The sequence below is a fragment of the Gorilla gorilla genome, chromosome 2, assembly GCF_029281585.2.
Source record: "Gorilla gorilla gorilla isolate KB3781 chromosome 2, NHGRI_mGorGor1-v2.1_pri, whole genome shotgun sequence".
Classification (NCBI taxonomy): domain Eukaryota; kingdom Metazoa; phylum Chordata; class Mammalia; order Primates; family Hominidae; genus Gorilla; species Gorilla gorilla.
The window spans coordinates 109,254,260-109,279,825 of record NC_086017.1 but is presented as its reverse complement, the minus strand read 5'-3'; the positions used below and the strand labels follow the sequence as shown (position 1 = coordinate 109,279,825).

At 37.5% G+C, this 25,566-nt stretch overlaps 1 protein-coding gene and 1 pseudogene across 2 annotated transcripts in view; both read right to left on the bottom strand.

The window, feature by feature from the left end:
• The window catches only part of LOC109026182 (olfactory receptor 5H14-like), a 229,512-nt gene that overhangs the window by 5,362 nt on the left and 198,584 nt on the right, over positions 1-25,566 (bottom strand). The gene's annotated exons all lie outside the window — the stretch shown is intronic.
• Positions 17,766-20,523, bottom strand: LOC101132877 (ubiquitin domain-containing protein UBFD1-like; annotated as a pseudogene).

The window sequence follows — 25,566 nt, the reverse complement described above, 5'->3', positions numbered from 1 at the left end:
GATTCTTCCCTAATAAACGTCTCTCATTCTAGTCACTTGTGTTGTTGTTCAGGTCTGTATCCTGTGATTCTCATCTCATGTAATTCAGGGCTCTAAAATACCATAACAAACATTGTTCAGTACCATAACATTGAACTGGTACCAAAAATATTAAAATTCTGTCTCATAAATACTTAAGAGAGCTTGGTCATATCAGTGAGCAGTTCTGTTAAGACAGAAACAGTATGAGGGACAACAAAGAAAAGATTTCATTAATCATGGATACTTTTATAGACATTATAAAATGTTATTATACTATAGTAGTAATTTTGTTGGAATTATTGATGTCTTATTTAATGCTCTTGTGTCTTCGTGTTTTAGATAATGGTGCTAAAATAGCTAATATTTAAAGTGTATTATAAAAAACACAAACATGTTTGAGAATCATTTCTTTTTTTTTTTTTTTTTTTTTGAGACGGAGTCTCGCTCTGTCACCAAGGCTGGAGTGCAGTGGTGCGATCTCGGCTCACTTCAAGCTCCACCTCCCGGGTCATTCTCCTGCCTCAGCTTCCCCAGTAGCTGGGACTACAGGTGCCCGCCACCACGCCCGGCTAATTTTTTTTGTATTTTTTTAGTAGGGACGGGGTTTCATCATGTTAGCCAGAATGGTCTCGATCTCCTGACCTCGTGATCCGCCCACTTCGGCCTCCCAAAGTGCTGGGATTACAGGCGTGAGCCACTGCGCCTGGCCGAGAATCATTTCTTTATTGTCTCATTACTGCACTATTACAATACTGCCGCATGTGATGGTTCTTTGTCTTGCTTACATCCATTTTATACATAGGTATATCACATTTTATTGCATTTCACTTTATTATACCTCACAGATATTGTTTTTTTTACAAATTGAAGATTTGTGACAACCCTGTGTCAGACAAGTCTGTCCATACCATCTTTCCAACAACATGTGCTCACTTTCTGTCTCTATGTCATGGTTTTGTAAGTGTCACAATATTGCAAAACTTTTCATTATTATTCACTCTGTTATGATAGTCTGTGATCAGTGATCTTTGATGTTACTACTGTAATTGTTTTGGATGCTACAAACTGCACTCTTATAAGACAACAGACAATTAATAAATGTTGTGTGTGTTCTGACTATTCCACTGATTAGCTGTTCTCTCATTTCTCTCTCTCTTCTTGGGCCTCTCTATTCCCTGAGCCAAAAAAATATTGAAATTAGGCCAACTAATAACCCCATGATGGACTCTTAAGTGATCAAGTAAAAGAGTCACACATCTCTCACTTTAAACTGTAAACTAGAAATGATTAAGCTTATTGAGGAAGTCATGTCAAAAGCTGAGATAAGAAGAAGGCTATGCCTCTTGTGTCAGTTAGGCAAGCTGCAAATGCAAAAGAAATTAAAAGTTTTTCTCTAGTGAACACACAAATGATGAGCAAAACAGCCTTACTGCTTATATGGAGAAATAAAACAACAAAATTGAGGTGACAGCAAACCTATTTACAGTATGGTTTACTCAATATTGTAAGCCCATTGTTGAGACCTATTGCTCAAAAAAAAACCCAATTTATTTCAAAATATTATTGCTCATTGACAATATGCCTGTTCACCCTAGATCTTTGATAGAGATGTATAAGGAGATTAATGTTGTTTTCATATCTGGTAACACAACATCCATTCTGCAGCCTGTGAATAAAGTAGTAATTTTGACTTTCTAGTCTTATTATATAAGAAATATATTTCATAAGGTAATAGGTGCCATACTTAGTGATTCTTTGGATGGATCTGAGAAAATTAAATTAAACTTTCTGGAAAGAATTTATAATTCTAAATGCCATTAGGAACATATGATTGGTGGGAGGAGGTCAAAATATCAAAAATAACAGGAGTTCGGAAGAAGCAGATTCCATGGACGATTTTGAAAAGCTCCATACTTCAGTAGATTAAGAAACTGCAAACGTGGCAGAAATAATGAAATAACGAGACCTAAAATTAGAAGTGGAGCTTGAAGATGTGACTGCATTGCTGCAATACTGTGGTAAAACTTGAACAGAAGAGCTGTTTCTTATGAATGAGTAAAGAAATTTTTTTTTGAGATAAAATCTACTCCTGGTGAAGATGCTGTGAACATTGTTGAAATGACAACAAAGGATTTAGAATATTACATAAACTAAGTTGTTAAAGCAGCGGCAGGGTTTGAGAGGTTTGATTCTAATTTTGAAAGAAGTTCTACTGTGGGTAAAATGCTCTCAAACAGTATCACATGCTACAGAAAAACCTTTTGTGAAAGGAGGGTTCAGTCAATGTGGCAGGCTTTATTTTGTCTTTTTTAAAGAAATTGCCACAGCCACGCCAGCCTTCAGCAAACACCATCCTGATCAGTTGATGGCTGAAGCCGTCAACATGAAGGCAAAACCCTCCACCAACAAAAGATCACTATTCGCTGGTCTCAGATGATGGTTAGCATTTTTTAGAATTAAATTATTCTTTAAGATATATACATTGTTTTTTGACATAATGTTATTTATTGCACAATCAGTGGACTATAGTACAGTGTAAACATAACTTTTATACGTACTAGGAAACCAAAATATTTTATATATTCATACCTTCTGAAGATATCTGCATATATGGCCCCTTGTTTATAGAAACTTTCCTACAACGGCCAAACTTGTGAGCTACCCAACTAGGCCACAGGCTTTCCTGCTTCCTCTTCTTGCCTTTGCCAACCTACCTAGCCTGTTTGTTACTCATTTCCTTCTAGAATCTGCCTGATGTCAAATTGATCTTCAGTGTTTTTCTCGGTTATCCGGGTTAGAACTCTGTGCCACTTTTTAGGTCCTATGATAGACACAGTTGCCCTGCCCTTTGCCCCGGACCTACTCTGTGGGTCACACGCACACAGTTGCCCTGCCCTTTGCCCCGGACCTACTCTGTGGGTCACACGCACACAGTTCCTGTAGAAATTGACTAAGGCTTTTCGTGCCTTTTTTTTTTTTTTTTTAAAGTTCCAGGCAGAACTTGCAGGTACATTTGTGCCCTGGTGGTTTGCTGCACCTGGTAACCCATCATCTAGGTTCCCTCCCCTCATCCCCCACCCCCCACTCCCTAACAGGCCCCAGTGTGTGTTGTTCCCCTCCCTGTGACCATGTGTTCTCATTGTTCAACTCCCACTTATGAGTGAGAACATGCAGTGTTTGGTTTTCTGTTCCTGTGTTAGTTTGCTGAGGATGATGGCTTCCAGCTTCATCCATGTCCCTGCAAAGGACATGATCTTGTTCCTTTTTATGGCTGCATAGTGTTCCATGGTGTATATGTACCACATTTTCTTTATCCAGTCTATTATTGATGGGCATTTGGGTTGGTTTCCATGTCTTTGCTATTGTGAATAGTGCTGCAATAAACATACATGTGAATGTGTCTTTATAGTAGAATGATTTATATTTCTTTGGGTATATACCCAGTAATGGGATTGCTGGGTCAAATGGTATTTCTGGTTCTATATCTTTAAGGAATTGCCACACTGTCTTCCACAATGGTTGAACTAATTTACATTCCCACCAACAGTGTAAAAGCAGTCCTATTTCTCCACAGCCTCACTAGCATCTAATGTTTCTTGACTTTTTAATAATCCCTATTCTGACTGGTGGGAGATGGTATCTATTGTGGTTTTGATGTCCATTTCTCTAATGATCAGTGGGTTTGAGCTTTTTTCATATGTTTTTTGGCTGCATAAATGTCTTATTTTGGGAAGTGTCTGTTCAATCTTTTGCCTACTTTTTGATGGGGTTGTTTGTTTTTTCTTGTAAATTTGTTTAAGTTCCGTGTAGATTTTGGATATTAGCCCTTTGTCAGATGGGTAGATTGCAAAAATTTTCTCCCGTTCTGTGGGGTGTCTGTTCACTCATGATAATTTCTTTTGCCATGCAGAAGCTCTTTAGTTTACTCTGGCCATGCAATTTCACTTCGCTTTGGAAAGGGCCAGGATGACATCATCAGAAATTTAACACTGAGGGAATGACCCTCAACCAATAAAAATGGGGGCTGGGGCTGGGCGCAGTGGCTCACACCTGTAATCCCAGCACTTTGGGAGGCTGAGGCAGGGGGATTACCCGAGGTCAGGAGTTTCAGAACAGCCTGGCCAACACAGCAGAACCCCGTCTCTACTAAAAATACACAAAACTAGTCTGGCCTGGTGGCGCATATCTGTGGTCCCAGGTACTCAGGAGGCTGAGGCAGGGGAATCGCATGAACCCGGGAGGCGCAGGTTGCCGTGAGCCGAGATTACAGCCACTGCACTCCAGCCTGGGCAACAGAGTGAGACTCTGTTTCAAAAAAAAGGGGAGGCGGGGGTGGTCAGTGGATATGTACTTTGACTTTCACTTTCTCACTGCATGGTGAAAAATGTTGACGTGTGTTTTTAAGTCTTTCAGAAGGTCCCTGATTTCTTATAGATGTAACCTACTCATTAATGCATTAACGGGCTTTCCTCCTTCCTCTATCTCACTTCTTCATGCTCATTATGCATCTTGAATTACTAACCACATAAACTACTTGCACCCCTATCCTTTTCTCAAAGTCTGCTTTTGGAGAAACTCAAAGTAAGATTGGACTGGACAACATACTCACCAGCACTGTTTTTTTACATTTTCTTATTCAACCCTTACTTACCCAACTGTCATGTTATCTCTTTGAAAGTGAAACTTTGGGGTTTTGTTGTGGGAGTTTTATTAAATGATATTTGTAAAAATCTTAAGTTCTCTGTAAGAGGAGCCATTATGGTTGTTACTGAGTGTTTTTGTAGTTGAAAGCCCTCACAACATTATATAAGAGAAGAAGAGCAAGGAATAGTTATTGACTAAATTATTACAGTGTGATGGTGCTAGAAGGAATTCAGGCCAAAACCAATTCAAGGTCCTTCACTAAAGGGGCTATACCATTTTAAAGCTGAAGAGTGTAGAGATACTTTATGAAATAAACCTTTGATATAGATTACCCTGGAGACAGGGCACTAGGGTGATTTGTCGGAGGTTAGATTGTTGTAGGTTTTTTTTTTTAAAATAAAATAAATTATTTTAAAAAATCAGCTTTCTGAAGAGATTTTCTAGGGTTCTCTGTTTCATATAATAAAAATGTAATCCTCAAAGAGTAAACTTCAGCTCTGCCAGCTAATGATGTCTCTGGGCCAAAGGGATGACTCAATTCAAATGCTCTTCTCATTCTGTCTCACTAATGTATCTTTACCAGAAATCCCTGTCTAGTTCCTAATTACATCCATTGTGCATTGCTTACAAGTGAAACACAACCTCCTTACAGTTATGGAACTTGTCCAATTCCCAATCTCTGAGAGGCCAAACTTTTAATAAAGTCTCCAGTGAGGACATTCAGGTTTACTAAAACTTTCACTGAATATTATCAATTTAGGCAAATCTCCCCAGCTAACCAGTTAAAGTTAAAATTAACCAAGTCATACACAGATTTAATAATTCTCAGTGAGCTTAATGTCTTTTCCAAGAGCAGTACCCAAGAAAATCTTCAATTTTTTTTCTAGTCTGGAGTAAAAATAAAAAACAAAAACAGAAAGAAGCACCTATAAACTGGGCTGTTTAATGTATTTTGGTACTCTGTATTAGAATCTTTTATTTATATTTATATAGACATAAAATAGCAATATTAATATATTAATATACAAATATAAATATAAAGTTATTTATATTTATAAACTTGGTGGTGATGATAACATCCAAGCCTAAGGTGAAAGACTGAAAAGGGATTTCCATGTGATATTGTTTTTGGAAGAAGCCATAGTTTTTCTTTTCTGTTTTTTTGTTTTCTTATTTATTTGTTTTTACTTTGCTTCCAATTAGCAGGAATGGATTCTCTCTGACTCAACTCTTTAATTACCAAGGCATTTTCAGCCATCATACCCTGAGTTTACAGCTGAGGCTTCATGTATTTTTAAAAATTAAGATATAATACACTTGGGATATAGTATAAAAATCTTCTGCATATCGATGAATTGTTATTTATCCACCTGTGTAATATAATCACCTTAGTTGTTGATATCCTCTAATGTACAGCACTTTTCTTCATTGTATATATCCTTTTCTTCTGCCTCACCTTCTTTTCCATTTTCCCTCTTCCCATCTCTATGTTTATCCCTACTACCTCCCATTTCTCCACATTCTCTACATCTCTCTCTACTTACAGCTGCTCTCCACTTCTATTCTCCCTTTTGTTCTCCTACCTAGTCTCACTTCCTCTTGTGTAGGTGTATCTGGAAGTTCCTGTGCTGGTTATAACCTGTTGCTTGATTTTATTACTCACCACTGTAGAGTCTTGCTGAAGCTCTAATTGAGCCCAGGATCAAAGCACTTCTATAGAGGATAAAGTGGGACGGCTATGATTGGCCATTTCGTACCCACAGTGTTTGGGAGAAACAGTCCAGCCCCTCTTTTAAGAAATGAGCAAGACACTGATTCCATCACATTGACTCAAGCTGGCTTTCAAACCAGAGGACTGGATGCCGAATCAAGCTGCCTGATCTGTCTGGACATGTCACTCTGACACTGGCATTAAAAACAGTAGGTGAAGGTAGCTTTACGGACAGAAGAAAGAAAGCCAGTATTTACCAGTTCCTTATGTATTTACATTTTTTTCAAAATGAAAAGTTTTTATCATAAAATTGTAACTTTTATACACCATGCATAGGAAAAATGAAACAAAAGAAAACACAGCCAGAAATGTATAAAAAAGAACTTAAAAATCTATGAAATATACACACTTGGTGGCTAACTAAAAATAAGTATTATTGACATTTTAATTTATATCTTTCCAGAATTATTTCTCCTATTGTTTTAGAAACTTGGAATCATATTGGAAAGAGTGTTTTAACTTAACATATTAGAGAAATATGTCTCTATCAGCAAGCAAAAATTATATAATTAAACATAATCAATATGTACCACTATTTTAAATTAATTCCCTTTTAATGGGTATGTGGCTTAATTCAATTTTTCTATTATAAATAAGCTACTAATTAATATCCATTAAATATATCCTTGCTCTCTAGTCTAATAGAAATGAAATATTTGGATCAAAGTGTATGAACATTGTAAAGGCTTTTGATCTACTTTGCTGAAGTGCTCTCCAGAAAGATTGAGTTAATCTGGGAAAAGTCTCTGCCCTATTACACCACCAACAAACTGACTAACATCATCCTTTTTAGTTTTTGCCACACTGATATTTCTTCTTTTTCCTTGCTTCAGGAAAATAAAATAGATAGAACCCCAAAACTTGTTTGCCATTTGTATTTCTTCTTTGATAAATGTCCATTGATCTTTCCTTTTATTCAAATGTTTGCCTTTTTCATCATGATGTGTTAAGAGCCTCTTATACGTCAAAGGTGTTAATATTTCCCTTTCTCCCATAAATGTCCTGAATATTTTTCTTATAATACTATTTGTCTGTTAACTGTTTTTTTTTTGTTTGTTTGTTTGTTTTACATATAGAAGTTTTAAAGTTTTACATTGTCACTGTATCAGGGTATACTCAGGAAAACGGAGCCCTTGCCAACTATTTAAATAGAGAAAATGCAATTCAGGAAATAATTACAAAGGCTGTGAAAAGTAAAAATTCAAACAAGGTAAGCTGCGATAAGCTCCTACTGGGAGGACTGGTGTTAACAGAACTCAGAATTCTGTCCATAGGAGAGGTTATTCTGCAGAAGCTGGAACCTCTCTGGGGATACAGCCAAGTGCTAGAGACACTACCTATAGCAGACAAAGAGTGCAGAAATATTGTGGCTTATATCCTCCACTCTCCAATTTCTTATTAGTGTCTGCCACTGGGAAAATCTAGCCAGAAGTCATTTGAAAGAAATTCTGGGAAATATAGCATACAAAGGCAATTTGATTGTGATACAGAACTGACCAGGGGAAGCCGAGAAATAGAAGGGGAAGCTGAGAAATAGATTGAGGGTAAACAGTGAGTGTTTAAGAGAATCATATACATTAATTATTTCTATTTATGACTTCTGGCTCTGGCGTTAATAAAGTCCTCTTTTTCCCCAAGATTATTTCTTTTATTTGTATTTAATTTTGAGTCTTACATTTTTAGTTTACATAAAATATATGTTGGTGTAAAATGTGAGTATGTTCCCTGACAGAGGAAGGTCCAGCTGATTGTTCTCGAGTTCTAATAACGAGATGCAGACAAACTAGGAAAGATGGGAGTTTATTTCTGCAACCAGTTACAGGGAGAAGGTCAGAGTAACTCACCAGACCATCTCAAAGTTACAAGTTTTTTTCTGGTACTTACATACATTTTAAGCTCCATGCTATGTGCGGGATTGCACCTACAAGCAGAAGAGTTTCATTCAATCTATGTCTAATCTTTAACTAGGGGGTCTGGGGTCTGGAAAGCTTTCTTTAGAGTCTTAGTTTCTTAATCTTAAGACAGAACCAGGTGTATATGTAGGAATGCTATTACTATTCAATCACACTTCAGGGTCTGAGAAAACCCAGGGGGGATCTTAATGGGTTTGTTTTCATATTCCCATCCTCATACTCAGGCACCAGTTTCTCCAGTTCTTTATTTAACTTATCCACTCATCAAAATTATAGTAAAGGGTAATGGAAACTAACCGCCTGGTTGCTAATGGAAACCTGACCTGCCACAAGTAAGGATCTAACTAGATTGTTTAATGACAGCCTAGTTGGCCCAACACCATCATTTGAATTAGATCTTTACCATATTGATAATTTTTAAAGAAGTTTGGGTTTATTTTTGTACTTTTTACTTAGTTCCATATATCTCTTTGTATGTGTTACGGAAGCTAAATTTCAGGTAAGTGTGAGCAAAAGTTTGGGGAATTCCTTTTGCTACCCATTCATAGGGTAGAAGCTATACCTTAGGCATGGCATGACAACAATGCAGAGACAACAATCACTTTTGCCCCCCCTCATTGGTAAGGCAGAGGTTCCACACTGGGAAGCCAAGCTTAGAAAATAAGAGGCTATGGTCCACACCCAATGCCTACTCCTAAAGCAGGGATGTCACTCACAGAGAAGGAGGCCACTGTTCCCACCGCCAAGCTTGGGAGTGTAGTCTCAGAAATTTTCCCAGGAGAAAATATGATTATTCACATACAAAAGAATGAAATTGAACCCCTATTTCACAACATACACAAAAATTAGCTCAAATGGCTCAAATACCTAAATGTAATAGATAAAACTATAAGCTCGAATAAAAATAAGTATAAATATTGTGACATTGTGTTATGCCACAGTTTCTTAAATATGACACCAAAAGCACAGGCAAAATATCAAAAATAGGTGAGATTTCGTCAAAATTAGGAGTATTTTTGCTTCAGAGGACACCAGCAAGAAAGCAAAGGACATTACTAGATTTGGAGAAGATATATGAAAATCACATTTATGAGAAGAGAGTTTTATCTAGAATATATAAAGAACTCTTATCACTCAATAATCAAACCTCAAATTACCCTGTTTAAAAATTGGCAAAGGATCTGAATAATTATTTCTCCATAGAAGTTATACAAATTTCAAATAGTACATGGAAGATGCTCAGCATTATTAAACACCAAGGAAATGCAAATCAAAACCCAGTGTGACACCACTTCACATGAAATATAATAACTATAATAAAAAGACAGAAAATAGCAAGTCTTGGCGAGGATGTGGCAAAATTGGAACCCTCATGCACTACTCTTGGGAATGTAAAATGGTTCAGCTACTTTGAAACACAGTCAAGCTATTCCTCAAAAAGCTTAACACAGAGTTACCATAAAACCCAGCAATAACACTCCTACCTTAATACCTAAGAGAAATGAAAAGATATGTCCATATGCAAAGTTGTATGCAAATATTCAGAGCAGCATTATTCATAATTGACAAACTAATGCTAAAGCTTATAATGAAAGATAAAAGACAGGTATAGCCGGCCGGGCGCGGTGGCTCACGCGTGTAATCCCAGCACTTTGGGAGGCCGAGGCGGGTGGATCACGAGGTCAGGAGATCGAGACCACGGTGAAACCCCAGTCTCTACTAAAAATACAAAAAATTAGCCGGGCTTAGTGGCGGGCGCCTGTAGTCCCAGCTACTCGGAGAGGCTGAGGCAGGAGAATGGCGTGAACCCGGGAGGTGGAGCTTGCAGTGAGCTGACATCGGGCCACTGCACTCCAGCCTGGGCGACAGAGAGAGATTCCGTCTCAAAAAAAAAAAAAAAAAAAAAAAAAAAAAAAGGCAAGTATAGCCAACACAATACTGAAGAAGAACAAAGTTGAAGGAAATCACACTACTGATTTCAAGATTCACTATGTAGCGACAGTGATCAAGATAACATAGTATTTCTGAAAGAATAAACACAGAGTTCAAGGGAACAGCATAGACAGCTCAGAATTGACTCACACAAATGTCGTCAGTTGATCTCTGACAGAGGAGCAAAGGGAATCTATTGAATAAAGATGGCTTTCAACAAATGGTGCTGGAACAATTGGACATCCATATACAAAAGCTATAAAGCTAGATATACATCATACGTAATTCACAAACATTAAGTCAAAATGGATCATAGGTCTAAATGTAAAACTAAAACTACAAGCTTCCGGAAGAAAGATAGGAGAAAATTTAGATAATCTTTGGTGTGATTATGAGTTTTAGATACAATGCCAAAAGCATAATCTATAAAAGAAAACATTGATGTTTGTTATAGTAAAATAAAAACTTCTGCTATAAGAAAGACACTTTCAAGAGTGTGAAAAGACAAGCTGCAGACTTAGAGATGACATTTGCAATACACATTTTTGATGAAGAGCTTGTATTCAATATATACAAATAATGACTAAAACTCAACAATAAGCAAATAAATAATCCAAATTTAAAAGGACCAAAATATAGGAATAGGCATCTAACAAAATAAGATATACAGATGGGAAACAAGCATATAAAAATACACTAGACAAAATCCAATAATTCTTAAAATACAAAACGCTAATGAGGATGTGAAGCAAGAGACACACACATACATATCTTCAGTCTGCCAGCTGAGAGGGCCTAGAAACAATGATACAGAAGAAGCAATGAACACACCTATTACCCAGATCTTGGTTTCTAATACCATTCTTCAATAAAAGGAACTAGAGTTCTTGATTCTAGCAATGGAGCAAGAAATATACAGTATGAGTCTGGAGCATCTGGCAATGACCAAATAAAAAGATGCTAAAAAACCCCAACCCTATAAATAGAACTTGGGAGAAGGATTTTAATCCATATTTCAATAAGAATGCAGTAAAAAAATGGAGCAAGACAGGGTAGGGGCACATGTACATAAATGAACAAAATACATACAGCTAGAACTAGAGTCTGATGAACTTTTTTTGCCCTGAAGAGAGTCATCCCATTGAAAACAAAATTCCTGGGAAAAACACACCAGATGACCAGGACCATGCACAGAGACAAATCAGACACAGTGATTTTGAAGAAAACATGTTGTCCTTTTGTTACCAATATAACTGGACTTATTTTTTTATTCTATGTTAAGTGACTGAACTTCAGTTTTTACCTGTCAAAAGTAAAGAGAGCCTCTTTTAAGAAAAGCCCAAAGCAAACAAACAAGCAAAAATACAACCCAATATATACACAATGACGTGTATATGTACAGGGACGCAGGAACCAATGGAAACAGCTTCCAGTAGCCAAAGATTACATGATTTGATCAACAAAATTAAGGAAGTAATATTTGGATATGCTCAAGTTATAGAATAAATATTGTGTGTCAATACTAACGTCAATGAATGATTGAATAAGTAAACAAATAGGTTGAATAAACAAATATTCTGTACAAGAATTTCAACTGATTTATGTAAATATTTTGCCTTCAAAGAGTTGATGTATAAACTCTCCATTCCTTAAGTGTGTTTTGTTTGTAGTGACTTCATTCCAAAAAGTACAAGTTGGAAAGGGGAGAATCAGTTGAGTTTATGGTAGAGAAAACTGGCAAATACTGCCTTAGCCAGGTGGTCATAGTCAACATCAAGAGTTATGAGTCATGACAATAATATTTACCATTGATACAGTGTGATAAGAATGGCAGTTTGTTCATAGTCTTTATCCCCTAAACCCATAACTCTAGTCTAACTATGAGAAAAATATCAGAGAAATTCCAATTAAGTGACATTCTATAAAATGCCTGACTAGTACTCCTCAGAACTTGCAAGGTGATCAAAAACAAGGAGTGGCAGAGAAACTGTCACAGCCAAGAGAGGCTAAAAAGACACATGAATAAATATAATGTGGATCTTAGATAGGATTCTGGAACAGAAGAACAACATTAGGTGTAAACTATGGAAATCTGAGCAATAAAGCATGGACTTTAGTTCATAACAATGGATCAATGTTGGTTCACGAACTATAAAACATATACCATACTAATTAAGATGCTAATAAAATGGGTAACAGCTGTGTGATATACGGGAACTCTCTGTATTATCTTTGTAATTTTCTATAAATCTGAGGCTGTTTATTTATTGAAAAAGGCTTGGAGATAAAGTTCTACTTTTTAGAATGAATCCACATAGCAACTGGAAACATTTCTCAATTTTTATATCCTCAAAGGTAATATTTTGATTCATGCAAGAATTTTCAATGGGTGCTAACATCATTTATAAAAAATTATTGAGAACAGTAAATTCACACAATATCAGTGCATCAAACCCTACAAATTAGATTTTAATTAGTAAGGAAATAAGTTATCTTTTCATGAAAAGATCTGATGGACACTGCCTTGACCAAGTTATCAAACTTAGCATCCAGTAAGAAGAAAAACTGATGTTATGAATCTCTTGTGATGCAAAAGGGAAAATACAGCATACCTATATAGCCATAATTATTTAACTTGAATGAGTCAAATTATGAGGAAACATCAGAAAAATATACATTGCAGGATATTTTATAATACATCTGACCAAAATACTTGAAAACTTAAATGCCATTGAAGGAAAAAAATAGGTAAGATAATTCTCTAGATCGAAGGGGGCTAAAATATAATAGTAACTAAAAGCAAATAGTGACCAGTAATTGAATGTTTAATTAAAAGATAAACTGCTATAGGGAACAATTTTGGGATTATTGGTGAAAATTCAAATGTAAAATACATATTAGTGATGTTAAATTTCTTTGGGATAATACTGATATGATGACTATGTAGAAAATGTCTTTGTTCTTTTGAGATATACATTATTTATTGATAAAGTGTCCTGATATCAATTAACTATATATGTATTACATGTACATATATATATATGTATACATGTATTATATGTATGTACATACATATTTGTAGATAGGCAAATGTGGTGAGTTGTTAAAAGTGTCCAGCTGTTAACAACTATTTAACAATTGTTTAAATGTTTAGTTGGTTGAAAAACCAAAAATGGGTATTAATTGTATAATTCTCTGGGCTTTTCAGTAGGTTTTAATTTTTTCTAAATAAATTCAAGGGAAAATGTTATTGATCCATATCTCTCTTGAATTTCTGTGCTATCTGCCTGCCCATTTCACAGGTTAACTTCTGGAAAAGTTTTCTTCTCATGCTACACTTTTTAATGTTATGTATACTGTGACTTAGTGGTAAAGCATCAAAATTCTGGAGGCAAGCAGCCTGGGTTTGATTCCTGAGCTCCACCTTTGTATTTCTGTGGACAAATTGTAAAATCTTTCTGTACCTTAATTTTTAAAAGTGTTTTTTTAGAAATTAAAATGTAGTTGAGTAAAAAGCTTAATAGATATGCTAAATAGTAAAATAGATGCCTCTGATAAGTCACTAAATGTTTCAAAGTATGAGACTTTTATTGAGGAAAAGCATAAAAAATAATGCCTAGCTAATTTGTAGGTAGTATATACGGAAAGTCCAGTGACTAAGATTCTTTGCTTGGCCAAACTTTAGGCCACTTCTAAGCCTTCTTCTAGGCCCATCTGTGCACTTTTTTGTAAAATCCAGTTATAGAAAATAATGCTGCTAAGACAGTTCACAAGAATCCCCCACTCTCAATACCTGATCACCTTTGATATCTGATCAAATTGTTTCACTCGTTACCCCTGATATCTGATCACCTTGGCCTGCCCTCAGCAGGAATCCTGGTAGGTTGGTTTATTCAGCCAGAATTCTCCATATACTTGATATGTCTTCTTAGTAATTTTCCATCCATGAAACCCCCTTGTTCCTTGGCTACAAATCCCCACTTGTCCTTGCCATATTGGAGCCCAGTTCTATACTAGGGTCTCTCTCTCCCTACTGTAATAGTCCCGAATAAAATTTGTCTTCACCACTTTACTTGTCTGGCTGCTTTTCTTTGACAGTTTTTGGTGCTGAGATGCAGATCTGGATCAGAACTACCACTGGATTCTCAGATGTAGCAACAAGACCTCTCAGCACACACCAGGACCCTTGTCTCCAGACTGTCTGCTTGCTCATTCAGGTACTTGATGGTGAGCCCAACTCCAAAATCCATTGCTCCAGATAAATGTCCACTGATGCATGGTGAGGACAAATTTCGATTATTAAGATTTTGAGTATACTCTCTGAAGCTGGGTTAGAGTCTCGGGCTTCTTTTGAAAGGTGCCTCCTAGGCTGGAAGGGCTTCCTGCCTCCTTGTTCAGAGTGGGAATTATTATTCCCTGCTTCCCTAGGCTTAATGTCTTTCTTCCTGGCTCTCTGTGAGGCCTCTCTAGTCTTTCTCTTTTCTCTATTGGATCCTGCTTCTCCCACGAGAACTACTCGGTCAGCTGAAAACCCCTAGTTTAAAACCTCTGCTGACTATATAGTCAGCCACTATGGTCTAAATACTGTTTGCTTTCTTTCCCGTGGACAAAACTTTACTGAAAACTTTCCTGAGCCACAGTGGCTCCTTTGGTGCTCCTGAGATCTCTTCAAATTAGTCCACCTGAAAGGGAGTCCTAGAGCAAAACAAAACACAAATTTCAGATGCACATTGGCCTACTTATTTTGCCTGGTATGAAGAAGGCAAAAAATGGCTAAATCATTCAAATCTTACTCAAACTACTGAAGTTATTAGACAACATCTCCAGAAAAAAATTTCCAAGCTGATAAACTTCCTAGAGCCTCCACAACTCTTCCACCCTCCCCCTTCAGCTTTCTTTTGTATCAGTTTCTCCCAGAATGTCCCTCACCAGCTGCATCGCCAGCCCCTGAGTTCTCTGTAATCATAAGGTTCACTGAGCTTCCATCTCTTGCTGATAATAAGGGTGAGGCTGGTACACATTCTCAAGCAAGGTTAACAGAAGAAATTACATTTAAACATAGGTCTTGATTCAAATTATATGCCATCGCTAAGGACTTTCTGACCCCAGAAGGAAAGGGATTTATTAAACAATTTAGAATATTTCTCAGGGGACACTCTCTAAGATTCCTTCACTTACCACAACTTATCTACCTACTGGTTGGACCTGGAGATGCCTCCCTTTGGTTTGAAAAAGCCAAATGGACCACTATCTCTGAAGACCTTCAAGGATATTGGACTATTACTGATTTTCATCAGAGAATGAGGCAAATAAGAGAAAAATTACTAGGAGCCATCTCTCAAGTCTATCCCACCAAAATTGATTGCTTACATATCCAAAATTGTAAGCAACTAAAGGATGAAACTTGCTATCGTCATCAACTATAGATAACATGGGAAGAACACTTAAAGCTGGAACTGACTTACTTGACAGTTACTGCTCTGCCCACCAGCTTTGTAAATGGTCTCAGACTGGAGATTCATGATGCATTAAAGAAAAATCATATTAACTGGCAAAATTAAAACATAACTGAGTTCCACACATTAGTCTAGCATTATGTAAATAGTATTTCAGAAAGATTGGAAACCACACGCCACAAGCTTATGGCATCGCAAATGAAACAGTTAAAACAACCTGAGAATTTAAACTCACAGGAAGCTCCAAAATCACTGGCTCCTATTGATTTAGACACTTGCTGATATTATATGGAAAACAGTATCTGTGCCTGGGATCCTGCAGACCTCAAGAAAAAAACAACAACAACTGAGTACCCTCCACATCAAAGATTGTTCCCTCTCTTCCAGGGAAGTAAATGTCCAGTGCCTTCGGCTACCACTAAACCACAAGGAGAAATACCTTCTTTAGGCTTTAGCAAAACAAAGGTCAAAAAGTGGCTAGAGAAAAAATTCAATTATGCTCACTGTTTTTGTTTTATATTTTGTAATATATATATACACATATATAAATATATAAAATATATACATATATAAAAATATATGTATATAAATATATATGTGTATATATATATATATAGTTTGTTTCTTTTTTGAGACAAAGTCTTATTCTGTCACCCAGGCTGGAGTGCAGTGGCATGATCTCGGCTCTTTGCAACCTCTGCTTCCCTGGTTCAAGTGATTCTCCTGCCTCAGCCGCCCTAGAAGGTGGAACTACAGGTACGCACCACCATGCCCGCCTAATTTTTTGTATTTTTAGTAGCGACAGGGTTTTGCCATGTTTGTCAGGCTGGTCTGAAACTCCTGACATCAAACAATCTGCCCGTCCCAGTGTCCCAAAGTGCTGGGATTACAGGCATGAGTCACCGTGCCTGGCAACTGTGTGTTAAATATCCAGGTCATGATATTTCATCTTCAAGTAAAATCATTAGGCTGAGTCTCTCCTGCTAATCACTTTTATCTCCCTGAAACAAAATGACGATAGAAAATGTTGGGGGTTCTTGTGGCATATTGTAAAGTAAATACCTAATTTCTGTATGACTGCCTCACTCTTTATGACTAGTGATGAGGGATTTATCCCCAAACCCAGTAGCCTGGGACCCTCTAATCAGATTCTTCGGAAAACTTTAAGGACTCTCTACTTTCACCTCTCACTCTTAGACTTCCCAATTACTCCCTGCCCTTTTACTTGTTTTTGCATGAATGGGAAGAACATGTCCTTTGAGCGTTACCTCAAAAGCATAATGGACACCAGAGATATCTAGGGTATTATAGTTTAGCCTTAGACCCATTAGCTAAGGTATATCCTTGTTGCCTGCAAGCCATGGCCACAACCACCAAATTTGTCCAAGATCCTATTATTAATAAAGCACAACACTTTTCTGCATCTGTACTGATCTCTTATGAAACTGTAAAATTCTCCGCCTCCCACATCACTGTACATCACTTTTAAAACATTAACCTTGCCACTTGCTTCCTTTACCAACTGATGAGAAACCTCACAATTATGTCACTAACCCTAGATCATTACCTTATTCTAGGCTAAGTTTATCAGAAAGCCCCCTTGTTCAAGTTTGTGTTGATGGCTCCTACCTCAGAAGGCACGATGGGACTTGTCAGGCCCTATAAGCTGTCACTGATCAATATAAATCTCTTGAATATCATGCTTTGTCAAACTTAATTTATATTTAAACTTTTTCTCAGAATTCAGATTTATTGATTTCTGTTATGTTGACTTTTAAAATGGTATTAAGCGGTCAGATTGCCAGTCAGCAAGAAAGGGAACTGGTGATTTCAAGAGAAAATTAAGCTGATGGTATAAGTACATCACCACTGGCTGCAGTCATCACGTCTTAGATTGAATATGGATTTTTTTTTTTGAATAAAGTTCCAGAGCTCTGATATCCACGGACGCTGCAGATGTTTTCTGGCAATATCCTTCATTTTGGTCAGTCTCCTGAGCCAGCAGTGAAAGTGCTTTCAAAAACACTGTCATTTTCCCAGCACAGTGTTTTTGATTGCATCAACATGTTGAGTTGGAATCCAGCAGTAAGAGCCTCCTGTGGGACCCTACTGAAATATCACCATGTTGTAGTATTCATGACCCTAGTTTCGCTGATCGCATTTTTAATGAAGCCCGTGGGCACTTTCTCAATCTGCCCTTGAACTCTGAATACCTACAGTGCTGGCCAGAAACTGGTGAATTAGGCATGTTTGCTTCTGTCCAGGAATCTTTAGTGCTGATCTGGCCTTGTTCTAGCTTAAGTGAAGTCTCACTTTTCCCCCAGACTAATTGTACATGCCAGACAGGGGTAGTGTTGGAAGGGTTCCTGGGCACACCTAACAGATCATATCTTTAGGTTTTCCTTTATTTAACACTTATCTGTGTTGTTTCTGCCTGCAGAGAGGCTCCTTCTCGTTCTTTCTGGCATTTGCATCCTGCTGTGTAGTATCTTTGGGTGGGTTTACTGCTTAAACACCGCATTGTGGAGCCAACCACCATGATCTTGGCCCTACTGGTCACTTTTATTTCTCTCAATGGGTCTTATACTCAATGTCCTATTCTCAATATCTTGTACTTGGGGACCAGTCCCTTACACATGACTTTCTGCATGGCAGGTGGAAGACCTGTAATCAAGTGAATTTTCTCTTTTAGCTTGGAGCTTGTGCTGTCCAAAGGGAACTTCATGTTGTGTTTGGTTTTGTTTCAGAGGACCTTCGGGTGGTCCACCAACTCCCTGTCTGTGCTGCTTCCCATATCCTCGCTTTTGCTGACCAAGGCCTGGGCCAGGGGACTGGGCTGAGGCCAGTAGCAGGCTGCCTCAAGTGGCTCAGGAGTCCTTGGCCACCATCCCCACTGAAGCTTCAGCCTCTATGCAGTTGAGGGGCCAGGTGGGTGCCTCAGGCACCACTGTCTCAGTTACCATGTCCATGCCAGGTTTTTCCATACCATCTCGGGCTCCAACTGCCACTATGATGATTGTGTCACCAAATTTTAAATCAGCCCAAGTGGCTGCTAATTGCTCTTACTTGTGCTTGCGTAAGAGCAGAGGGAATGAAGGTTAACATTTATTGTGATAACCACTCTTCCTTTGGATAGTACATGACATTGGCATGTTATGGAAACAGAGAGGATTCATGACAGCAGCTGGCATCTCAGTCAAAAATGGAACCCAAATAGCAGAACTCTTAGAGGTAATGCTATTACCCCCAGCAGATTGCTGTATTTTAAAAGATGGACAAAAAATTCCAACGAGGCCTGGAGAAATGGATTGGTTGATAAATATGCTAAATTATCAGCTTTTTCCACAATCACCCAAGACATTCAGGTGGTTTCTAAGCCTTGATATTATGCCTTTGGGTCTCACTTCAAGGCCCTAGACTCCCAGTGGGATTATTCACCCTCCTTTGAAATAGTTCTTTGGACACCTGCTAAGAAAATAATAAAAGAAATTGCCATGGAGAAAACAACAGCTTCAGACACAGAAAACAATTGTATGGGTGAAAGCCAAACATTTCATTCACTTGGATGGGCCATGGAAACACGAAGGTGGCCACATGGTAGCTTCTAAGTTCGTGGCCATGGCTTGCAGGCAACAAGGATATACCTTAGCTAATGAGTCTAAGGCTAGACTATAATACCCTAGACATCTTTGGTGTCCATTATGCTTTTGAGGTAACGCTCAAAGGACATGTTCTTCCTACTCATGCAAAAACAAGTAAAAGGGCAGGGAGTAATTGGGAAGTCTACTAAGTTTATCTCCCAAGTTTTTGTATATGGTTTACTTAATGTGACCCACCACAGAAATGACAAAATGGGAGATATATTAGATAAGTAGTGGTTTGCACTGTTCAGTTTTTATTTGGATCAAGTCATTGCCACACTTGACTCATCTGCCAGAAACATAACCCTGGAAAAACTGTAATGTGGGGCAAGGAAGGGAAGTGATTCCCCTGGAATCTTCTTTCACTCGCAAATAGATCTTATCCAATTACCAAAAGCACAAGGTTAATGATATAGTATAGATATTTGTCATCTCCAAATCAGATGTTGAAATTTGATCCTCAGTTTGGAGTTGGTGGCTAGTGGAGGTGTTTTGGTCATAGGGGCAGATCCTTCATGAACATCTTGGTGCCAAGATGTTCATGGCTAAGTTTATCAGAAAGCCCTCTTGTTCAAGTATTTGTTGACGGCTCCTACCTCAGCAGGAGCTCACAGTAATGAGTGAGTTTTCACTCTATTAGTTCCTGTGAGAACTGATTGTTAAAAAGAGCCTGGTATCTCCCTCCTCTTTTTTGCTCCTTTTCTCACCATGTGACACACTGGCTTTCCTTTACCTTCTTACATGAGTGGAAGCTTCCTGAAGCCCCCACTAGAACCAAATGCTGGTGCCAGGCTTCTTGTACAGCCTGCAGAACTGTGAGCTAAATAAACATTTTTTCTTTTATATTTGTGTAAATATAAGGGATACAAGTGCAATTTTTTTACACAGCTATATTGCACAGTGGTGAAGTCTGGGCTTTTAGTGTATCCACTGCCTAAATAATGTACATTGTACCCATAAATAATTTCTCATCATCTACCCCCCTCTATCCCCTGTCACTGTTCCCAGTCTCTGATGTCTATCAGTCCACACTCTATGTCCAGGTATACACATTATTTAGCTTCTGCTTATAAGACCATGCTGTATTTGTCTTTCTGCTTCTGAGCTGTTTCACGCTTAAGATAATTACCTCCAATTCCATCCATGTTGCTGCAAAATACATGATTTCATTCTTTTTTGTGTCTGAATGGTAGACTATTGTGTACATATACCACATTTTCTTTATCCAATAATCTGTTGATGGACCGAATATTTAAGTTGATTCCCTATCTTTGCTATTGTGAATAGTGCTGTGATAAAGATATGAGGGCAGGTATCTTTTTGAGATAATGATTTCTTAATCTTTGAGTAGATACCTGATGGTGGGATTGCTGGATTGAATGGTAGTTCTATTTTCAGTCCTTTGAAAAATCTTCCTACAGTTTTTCGTAAAGATTGTACTAGTTAGCTGAGCACTGTGCCTCATGTCTGTAATCCCAGCACTTTGGGAGGCTGAGATAGAATTGTTTGTGCCAAAGAGTTTGAGACCTGCCTGGGTAACATAGTGAGACCCTGTCTCTATAAAAATAAAAAAAAATTAGCTGGATGTGGTGGTGCACGCTTGTGGTCCCAGCTACTTGGGAGGCTGTTGTGGAAGGATGGATTGAGCCCAGGAGATCAAGGCTGCAGTAAGCTGTGATAGCGCCACTGCACTCTAGCCTGTGTGACAGAATGAGACCCTGTCTCCAAACAGTCAAGCAAACAAACAAGATTGTACTAATTTACATCCTCACCAACAGTTTAATAAGCATTCTCTTCTCTTCATCCTCACCAACTGTAATTTTTTGTCTTTTTAACAGTAGAATACAGATCTGATTGGTATAAGATGATATATCATTGTGGTTTTAATTTTCATTTCTGTGATGCTTAGTGATGTTGAACATTTTTTCATATGTCTGTTGGCCATTTGCATGTCTTATTTTGAAGCGTGTCTGTTAATATCCTTGGCCCACTCTTTAATGATATTATTTTTATTTCATTTTATTTTAGTTGTATTTGGTTGTTGAATTGAGTTCCTTATAAATACTGGATATTAGTCCCCTGTCAAATGCATAGTTTGCAAATATTTTCTCTCGTTCTGTAGGTTGTCTATTCAATCTGTTGATTATTTCTTTTGCTGTGCAGAAGCTTTTTAGTTTAATGAAGTCTCATTTGTCTATTTCTGTTTTTGTTGTTTGTGCTTTTGAGCTTTTAGTCATGAATTATTTGCCTAGACCAAGGTCTTGAAGAATTTTCCCTAGATTTTCTTCTGGTTTTCTCATAGCTTCACGTCTTATGTTTAGGTCTTTAATTAATCTTGAGTTGGTTTTTATACAGGGTGGGAGAAAGAAGCCCAGTTTCATTCTTTTGCATATGGTAGTTCAATTTTCCCAGCATCATTTATTGAAAAGAATGTCCTTTCCCCAGTGTATGTTCTTGTCAACTTTGTCAAAGGTCAGTTGGCTGTAGATGTGTGGCTTTACTTCTGAATTCTCTATTCTATTCCATTGATCTATATATCTATTTTTATGCCAGTACCATGATGTTTTGGTTACTATACCCTTGTAGTATAGTTTGAAGTCAGGTAATGTTGGTAGAAGAGCTGAGGCAGGACTAGCTTGCCTGTCATAGTGTAAAAGAGTCTTGGAAGATGTCTGGAGTCCAGGGTCTAAAACCCCTTGTGGACTTTGGAACACCAAGCTCTGTGCCAAAGGGTGGAAGGCTGCCCTGCCGCACCACAGATCTAAGCCCAGGGCATAAAACCCCTTGTGGCTTGGATGGAACCCAGGACTCAGGGCATAAAACCCCTTGTAGCCTCTGGAATGTGCACAGACACAGAATATAGCTAATTGGGCTATATTTAAGTTATTAAAGGAATTTAAACAAGCCATTAGTCCGTCTCAGTACTTGCAGTTTAAAACTTGGTGGGCTGATGAAGCTCAAATTCAGGCAAGAGAAAACAGATTTTGTTTCCTACCCTGAATGTTGTTTGTTTACCTGCATTAATTCAACTTTTAATAAAAATTAGACTATCCTAATAATTAAAGCCAGGTAAGGAATCTGGATCCTTATGTCTTTAAATGGACCATGGGAGGCATCTCCATCCATTCATATAGTAACTGAAATCCTTAGAAAACTTTTATCCCATTCAAAAAGATTTATAGTTGCTCTCATAGTTGCTATAATTGGCCTCATTGCTGTTACTACTACTACTGCAATAGCTGGTGTGGCTCTACATTCATCTGTACAAACTGTTAAATTTGTCAATAAGTGGCAAAAGAATTGCACAAAATTATGGAACTCTCAAACTCAAAAAAATCAAAAAATAGTTAACCAAATTAACAATCTCCATCAAACAGTAATTTGAATGGGAGATGGTACTATAAGTTTAAAAAGTAAAATTCAAATGCAATGTGATTGAAATACCTCTGGTTTTTACATTACTCCTCATCTGTATAATGAAACAGAGCATGAGTGGAAAAAAGTTAAGAAACATTTAAAAGGTCATATTGGAAATTTATCTTTGGATATTGCAAAACTAAAGGAACAAATATTTCAAGCCTCTCAGGCACATCTGACACTAATGCCAGGAACTAAAGTGCTTGAAGGAGCTGCAGATGGATTAGCAGCTATTAACCCGCTAAAATGGATCAAGACACTTGGAGGCTCTGTGATTGCAATGGTGATTGTGCTTTTAATCTGTGTTGTTTGTCTTTATATAGTCTACAGATGCGGAAGCCACCTCTGGAGAGAAAGCCGCCACTGGGAACAAGCAATGATAGCTGTGGCGGTTTTGTAAAAAAGAAAAGGGACACATGTTGGCAGAAGAGCTGAGGCAGGACTAGCTTGTCTGTCATAATGTAAAAGAGTCTTGGAAGATGTCCAGAGTCCAGGGTGTAGAACCTCTCGTGGCCTTTGGATCATCACGCCAAAAGGTAGAAGGCTGCCCTGCCGCACCACGAATCTAAGCCCATGGCATAAAACCCCTTGTGGCTTGGATGGAACCCAGGACTCAGAGCATACAACTCCCTATAATCTCTGGAATGTGCACAGACTTGTTGGTTCCTTGCTTCTTACTTGTAAACATGTTCTCTATTATCTCAAGCAGCAGAGCATATTCTATATGAGTCAAAGAAAATGCTAAACCGTCACAGCTATGCTTAATGCACCACTGCCTTTCTACCCCCATGTCCTCACACCCTCACCTGTTTACCCTCATGTCCTCACCACCTGTTTCTTTGATCACCAATAAATAGTGTGGGCTCCCAGAACGTGGGGCCTTCGCAGCCTCCAATCTAGTGCTGGCCCCCTGGACCCACTTTATGCACTCTTAACTTGTCTTTTCTCATTCCTTTGACCCCACCAGAGTTTGTAGCCCCCACGACCTTGTGTTGCGCCTGATCACCCCAACAGGTAATGTAACTGTTCAGGGTTTCCATCTCTTTCTGGCTCAATCTTGGGAAGTTGCATGTTTCCAGGAGTTAATCCATTTCCTCTAGGTTTTCTACTTTGTGAATGTATAGTTGTTCATTATAGTCTCTGATGATCTTTTGCATTTCACTAGTATCAGCTGTAATATCTCCTTTTTCATGTCTGATTTTATTTGTTTCTTTACTTTTCTTGTTTAGTCTTACTAGTGGTCAATTTTGTTTACCTTTCAAAGAACCAAATTTTCATTTCATTGAATGTTCTGTAAATGTCTCTTAGTTCCATTTGGTCTAAAGTCTAATTTTAGTTTATTTATTTTTTGTTAATTTATTTTTTGAAGATCTATCTAGTACTGTAAGTAGGGTGTTGAAGTCTCCCACGATTAATGTATTGTTGTCTCTCTCTTTAGGTCTAGTAACATTTGCTTTATGAATCAGTGTTCCAGTGCTGGGTGCATATATATTCAGGACTACAATGTCCTCTTGCTGAGTTGATGCCTTTATGATTATACAATGACCATCTGAGCTTTTTTCTTTTTTTTTTTTTACTGCTTTGGATTTAAAGTTTGGTTTATGTGATATAAGCATAGCTATTCCTGCTCACTTGGTTTCCAGTTGCATGGAATATTTTTTTTCCATCCCTTTACTTTCAGTCTATATGTGTCTTTATGAATAAGTTGAGTTTCCTGTAAGAAGTATATAGTTGGATCATGGTTTTTTACTCATTACACCAATCTATATCTTTTAATTGGAATATTTAATCCACTTACATTCAAGGTTAATATTGATATGTGAGATCTGGTTTCTGTCATATCATTAATAGTTATCTAGTTATTTTATAAATTTTTTCTTGGTTCCTTTTTTCTCTGCCTTTTTCTTTGTGGCTTAGTGGAATTCTGAAGTGTGAACATTGATTCCTTTTTCTTTCTCTTTTGTGTGGTTGTTTTATAAGATCTGTGAGTTTTATACTTTTGTGGTTTTAAGATGGTGAATATCAACCTTTTGTTCCCATGTTTAGAACCCCTTTTAGCATTTCTGGTGGGACCAACCTAGTGGTGACAAATTCCTTCAGTGTTTGCTTGTCTGGGAAAGACTGCTTTTTTCCTTCTTTATGAAACTTATTCCAGCTGGATATAAAATTCTCGGCTTATAGTTTTTTTTTTTTTCTTTTGCACTTTGAAAATAGCATCCTATTTTATTCTGGCTTCTAAGTTTTTTTCTAAGAATTTGGTTTTTAGTCTGATGAGATTTCCTGTATAGGTGACTAGATGATTTTCTCTTGCTAATGTATTTTAAAGATATTCATCTCCTTGGTAAGTTTCTTGTTCATATTCTTAATTGATTTTTAAAAAATTTCTTTGTATTGTTTTTCAGATTTATCTTGCATCTCATAAAGCTTCTTTAAAATTAGTATTTTGAATTCTTTTTCTGATGTTTCAAGGATTTCTCATTTTTAGGTTCCATTGCTAGAGAATTACTGTGTTCCCTTGGAAGTGTTGTAATATCTTGCTTTTTTGTGCTTTCTGTTTTATTACACTGATTTTTGTGCATCTGGATAAATAGTTGCTTTTTCTTATTTTGAGTTTACTTTTGTTGGGGTAGGACTTTTTATTTTTTAGGGTGTGACTATGATGTATGTTGACTAGGACCATTTGGCTTTGCTTCTGATTTTACAGGCTCATGGGTGGAAGGAACTTGCCTTATCTCAGATGAGACTTTGGACTACAGACTTTTGAGTTAATG